The sequence below is a fragment of the Pyrus communis genome, chromosome 1 (assembly GCF_041283825.1).
Source record: "Pyrus communis isolate YQ-2024b chromosome 1, ASM4128382v1, whole genome shotgun sequence".
NCBI classification, from domain to species: Eukaryota; Viridiplantae; Streptophyta; class Magnoliopsida; order Rosales; family Rosaceae; genus Pyrus; species Pyrus communis.
Genome location: NC_142565.1, coordinates 19717956 through 19723813, shown reverse-complemented (window position 1 = coordinate 19723813; position 5858 = coordinate 19717956). Strand labels below are relative to the sequence as shown.

General features: G+C 38.0%; 1 non-coding gene across 1 annotated transcript; it reads left to right on the top strand.

Annotated features, from left to right (window-relative positions):
* Positions 1-5524: 5524 nt before the first annotated feature.
* Positions 5525-5635, top strand: LOC148699328 (small nucleolar RNA R71). Its single transcript, XR_015966578.1, has one exon. It is a non-coding gene; the product is annotated as a small nucleolar RNA R71 (small nucleolar RNA).
* Positions 5636-5858: the final 223 nt, after the last annotated feature.

Genomic DNA, 5858 nt, shown 5'->3' with positions numbered 1-5858 from the left:
ACAGAAACAAACAATCCAAGGGATTAGCAAATTTTCTAATCCCCGGCAACGGCGCCAAAATTTGATGCGTGATTTATACGCACTCAAATTAAACCCTCGTTTGACAATTGTAGTAGAATGGATATTTTTAACATAAATAAAATCAAACGGCATGGAATTGGTCCTTGAATGGAAGGTGATACTTGAAGTGAACCGGCATTGGTTTGAATTCTAGTGTAGGTGCCTGATTCAAAAAAAATAGCAAGTTAGTATAAAATCTAATGGAATTTGGAAAAAAATACTTACTTGTTTTGTCCGACAAGAACTCAATGACAAATACCACTCCTTTGAAAGTTTCAGGGATATTGGACTTGGCCAGATTGCAAGTGATGGTTGTTACTTGTCCAATGTCATCAAATTTAACTTCTTTGGATTTTGTGGTTTCAAGAACGTCCTCTTTGATGGATTCATGACATTCCCTACTTGTCACCTTTGGAAGGGCTTCCAAGATGTCTTTTTCACCTTCTTCTTCCTTGGAAGTCATGAATCTGCAAGGAATAGGGTTAAAAATAACGAAATTTGGAACAACCATACCTGTATTAGATGGCATAGGAGCAATAGGAGCCTCCGGTAAAGGTGTTTCCACCCTTTCCGTGGGTTGGGTGTATTCCTCTTCCTTGTGATTTGATTTTGATGGTTGAGGGTCCGTTCCAACCTCCTTGTCACTTCTCAACATGATTTCCTTGGCAGTTTCAAATTCTCCCTTCTGATTTGCAATGGTTGAACTAAGGAGTTCGCCTTGGTCGCAAAATTGTCCTTCGAACTCCGCTATCTGCCCAATTTGCTTTTCCAGAGTAGTAAGTAATTGAAAAATCGTATCATTATCATTTGAATTACCTACATTACTTTGGGCAGGTTGTGGTGGCTGCATAGGCGTTGAATAGAACTCCTCATACGGCTGCCAATATCCTTCTTGTTGAGCCTCATTGTCTTGATTTTGTAAGCCCTGCACCAAACAAATTAATTCATCAAGCTTTTGGTTATAATTTATTGACGAACTTAAATTTGGTTGGGCATATTGAATATGAGGTTGTGGTGGCTGCCAATATCCTCCTTGTTGAGCATTTTGAGGTTCCCACCACATAGAGTTTGAATGATCACTCCAATCCGAATTGTAAGTATTGGAAAACACGTTATTCCTTGATTGAAGATTAAATATATCAACTCTTTGCATTTGGGACCTTTCCATGAGTTGTGACAAAAGAGAAGCATTATTAAGTGCCATCTTGTTCTTAACAAACAAAACACAAAATAAAAAAAAATAAATCTAAAAGACAATACAGAAACAAACAATCCAAGGGATTAGCAAATTTTCTAATCCCCGGCAACGGCGCCAAAATTTGATGCGAGAATTATACGCGCATAAATTAAACCCTCTTTTTATCAATTGTAGTATAGGTGCAAGTAGGGATCGTTCTGGACCGGGGATTAGGAGGGATTGTTAATCACTTGGATTTGACTAAAAACGTAAAATAAAGTTTAAAACACTATACTAGACTCAAAGAATGCAAAACTAAACTTTAAATCACTAAGACAAACCAAAGACTCAAAATGCTTTAAAACATAAACTAAATTGAACAATAAGGAAAAAGGGGGGAAGAGTTTTGATTTGACGAAAATTGAAATAACAAAACAAGTTAATAAACTAAGCAGAATGTAAATGTGAATATGGATGATGGAATAAATGGAATGAAGGCTAGCTAAGGGGTTCTTCTCCACACATGTTATACTTGCATACAAGATTGATTCTCAGTTGGTCTTTCGATAAATTATGAAACTCAATGCTCCAAGTTAATTAGGTCCGCTTAAATTAACTTTCAGATTTCCCTAAATTCATTGGATTGAATGGAATACGCATTACAACCAAATTATTCTTAATCAAAGTCCCTAACTATGGAATACGCATGATAGAGACATTCAACAAAGATCATTAAGTTCAATGAAAATTAGAAGTGTTGACGAGGCATTCGTTACTATGGAATACGCATGAAACTTATGCCAAGAATTCGTTTAACGCGATTGTTTATAAGCAACCTCCACTACTTGTGAATATAAGTTCATAACGATTAGGTGAAACTCACTTATATTCTAGCGTCATATTCATGCATGAAAATTAAGCTTGCAATCTCAATGAACATACATAAATAAGTTATCAATCAAACAGTTAAACGAATTGAATCCACAACTTATGAAATTCCAACCAAAAGTAATCAATTCATATTGCAAATATAAACATAGTTTCGAATCACCCCCTAGCTAAAGGGGGATTAGTTCCTCATTACTTTGAAATCAAAGAAACACCTAAACATTCCAACAACTCAAACTTGAATTGTATGAACGTTTAGGCACTCTTCTCTTCCATTCCTCATACGTACAAAACAAAGAGAATTGAATTTAAACTTTGAAATCAAAGAAACACCTAAACATTCCAACAACTCAAACTTGAATTGTATGAACGTTTAGGCCCTCTTATCTTCCTCGTTGTTGTAGCACAAGGTCTAAGGTGAGGTTTGGGGAATTATGGAAATGGATGAGGAATGGTGGAAATGGAAAGATGGTTTGGATTCTAAGGAAGTGTTTGTAATGTGTTGTGTATGAAATGAGATGTTTTTGAATGAATGAATGCAAGGGTATTTATAGGAGTAGTGGAGGGAACTTATGGCTATGTCATTTGTAGGTGAAGTAGGTGGATGTTGTAGGTGAAGTAGGTGGATGTTGTAGGTGAATTAGGTGGATGTTGTAGGTGAAGTAGGTGGATGTTGTAGGTGAAGTAGGTGGTAAGTGATAAGTGTATGATATGTTAAGTGATAAGTGAATGATTATGATAAGTGATAAATGAATGTATGATATGATAAGTGGTGAATGATAAGTGATAAGTGGTGATGATATGTGATAAGTAATGAGTGGTGATGATAAGTATGGAGCATGTGAATTAACTAATGAAGGAAATGCATGTGCAATGACAATGTGTTAGAATGGATGTGTGTTATGCATGGCATGATTGGGATTAGGAAAGGTTTTAAATGTCCTAAAACTAAAGAGAACAAGGTTCCAACACTTTGGTCTTCAATTAGGTCTTCAATTTCGTCCAACACTTTGGCTCCAAGCATAAGCTATCCATCCTTAGCCCAAAAGTGCTCCAAAAGTCTCCAAAATGCATCTTTTTGCTCCTTTAGCCCTTTGGACCTATAAACACACGAAAATAGCTTAAAGTACTAAAATAACTAAAGAAACATAACGTAAATGCACGAGAACAAGCCATTTAAGTCGCATGAATATGCTCCTATCACTCATCACAGTGATTCCCACCTTCTTAGGCACCACCTGAATAGCACTCACCCATTTGCTATCAGAAATGGGATATATGATCCCCACATCTAACAATTTCAACACCTCATTCCTAACAACTTCCTTCATGTGTGGATTGAGCCTTCTTTGTGGCTCACGGCTTGTTTTTGCTCCTTCCTCCAAAAGGATCCTATGCATGCACATGGTAGGGCTTATTCCCTTGATATCTGCAATAGACCAACCAAAAACTGATTTGAACTCTTTTAACACCCTAATTAGTTTATCTTCTTCAATTGGGGTGAGATCAGAAGCTATGATAATTGGAAGAGTTTCAAATTCAGCTAGATATGCATATTTTAAATGTGGTGGGAGTGGCTTAAGTTCAAGATTTGGTGCCTTAACAGTGGAAGGAGTTAAATGTGATATTGATGAATCTAAAGGTTCTACAATAGGTGAAACATTCAAAGGATACAATGACAATGCTTCCAAGGCAGCTACTTCTTCCATGAGTGCATCTTCTTCATCAAACTCATCTTGAGATTGACTCAAAACAGTTTGTAAGGGTTCATTCGATTGTGCCTGCAAGAACTTAGAGAATACAAGTGAATCAAGCACATCAATGGCATAACAATCAAGAGATGAAGAAGGATGAGCAAGAGATTCAAACACTTTGAATTGAACTGTCTCTCCTAACACTGTCATAGTGAGGAGTCCATTTTGCACATCAATGATGGTCTTGGCCGTGGCCATGAAGGGTCTCCCAAGCAATATTGGCAACTCACGATCATGTATAGGAGCTTCTTCCATGTCCAACACTACAAAATCTGCAGGCAAGATTAGTTTATCAACTTGAACTAGAATATCTTCTACTATACCTCTTGGATATTTAACTGATCTGTCTGCAAGTTGTAATGAAATGGTGGTGGCTTTCAAATCTCCCAAACCTAGTTGAAGGTACACTGAATAAGGCATTAAGTTGATGCTAGCACCCAAATCAAGCATTGCCTTCTCTACTTTCTTATCCCCTATGGTGATGTTGATAGAGAAACTGCCTGGATCCTTGAGCTTTGGTGGAAGTTTTCTTTGCAAAACTGCACTCACATTCTCAGACACCACTACCTTCTCATGTGGTCCATACTTCCTTTTGTAGCTGTTTAACTCCTTGAAGAACTTCCCATATGCCGGCATGTTCCTAATGACATCAAGCAAAGGTAAGTTAACATTCACTTTGCTTAGTATATCAAATATTTCTTTGAATGACTTATCCTGCTTGCTCTTGGCAAGTCTTCCAGGGAATGGTATTGGTGGAGTGTATGGTTTCTCGGCCTTGTGAAGATTTGGTGCTTCTAGTGAGGAAGTGGCATGGCTTGGTTCCTCAATTGATTTCTCATTGTCTCCTTGAGTGACACCTGCATTCACATGATCATATTCATTAGTAACTTCATTGCCAACTCTATTATCAATAACCTTACCACTTCTAAGTGTAGTGATTGCTTTGGCTTGCTCTTGGTTCCTTTGGAGTATCACGGGTTGGCTTGGAAACTTCCCAACCTCTCTTTGGTTCAAGGCATCTGCAATCTGTCCCAATTGTGTCTCCATTTTGGTTAGGGCTGCTGAATGTTGTTGGAGAGTGCTATTTGTGGAATGTTGGAATTGCAAAGTGTTTTGGGCTAACAATTTAACCGTGTCCTCAAGGCTAGTGGCAGGTTTTGGTTGGAAATTTTGGAAATTGTTGCTCTTCCACGAAAGATTGGGATGGTCTCTCCAACTTGGGTTATAAGTATTGGAATACACATCATTCCTTGGCCTTTGATTGTAAGAATTCATGAGGTTCACTTGCTCTTGAACATACTCGGGCTAAGCCTCCCTAGATGGACATTGGTGAGTAGGATGGCTTGGTATGTTGCAAATGGCACACACTTCATTTGCTTTTGGCACCATGTTGAGCACGGATTCAAGCTTCCTTTCTAGGTTAGCTACCTGCAACAAAAGCTCATGATTAGAACTTGTTTCATAGACTCCAACTTTCTTACCCCTTAAATCTTTGTGTTGAGCATTAGACCCCAACATCTCATAAATGTTATATGACTCTTGAGCATTCTTTTTCTTCAATGCTCCACCTGCTGCATTATCCACAGTTGATTGACAATTTTGGGTTAGTCCATCATAAAAAATTTGCATTTGTAAGTGAAAAGGTAACCCATGGTGTGGACATTGCAACAAGAGGCCTTTAAAACGCTCCCAACACTCATTGAAAGGTTCACCATCATCTTGTTTGAAGTTGAAGATTTGTCCCCTTAATGTGGCTGTCTTTTGAGTGGAAAAGAACTTCTCCAAGAACTTCTTAGCCACGGCATCCCATGTAGTGAGGGAACCTGGTGTTAGAGTCATCAACCAACTCTTGGCCTTATCTTTCAAGGTGTAAGGAAACACTCTCATCCTCAAATTTGCTTCACTTACTCCCTGCAAAGGTAAACCACTCACAACATTGTAAAACTCTTTAATATGAGCTAAAGGGTCTTCATTAGGTA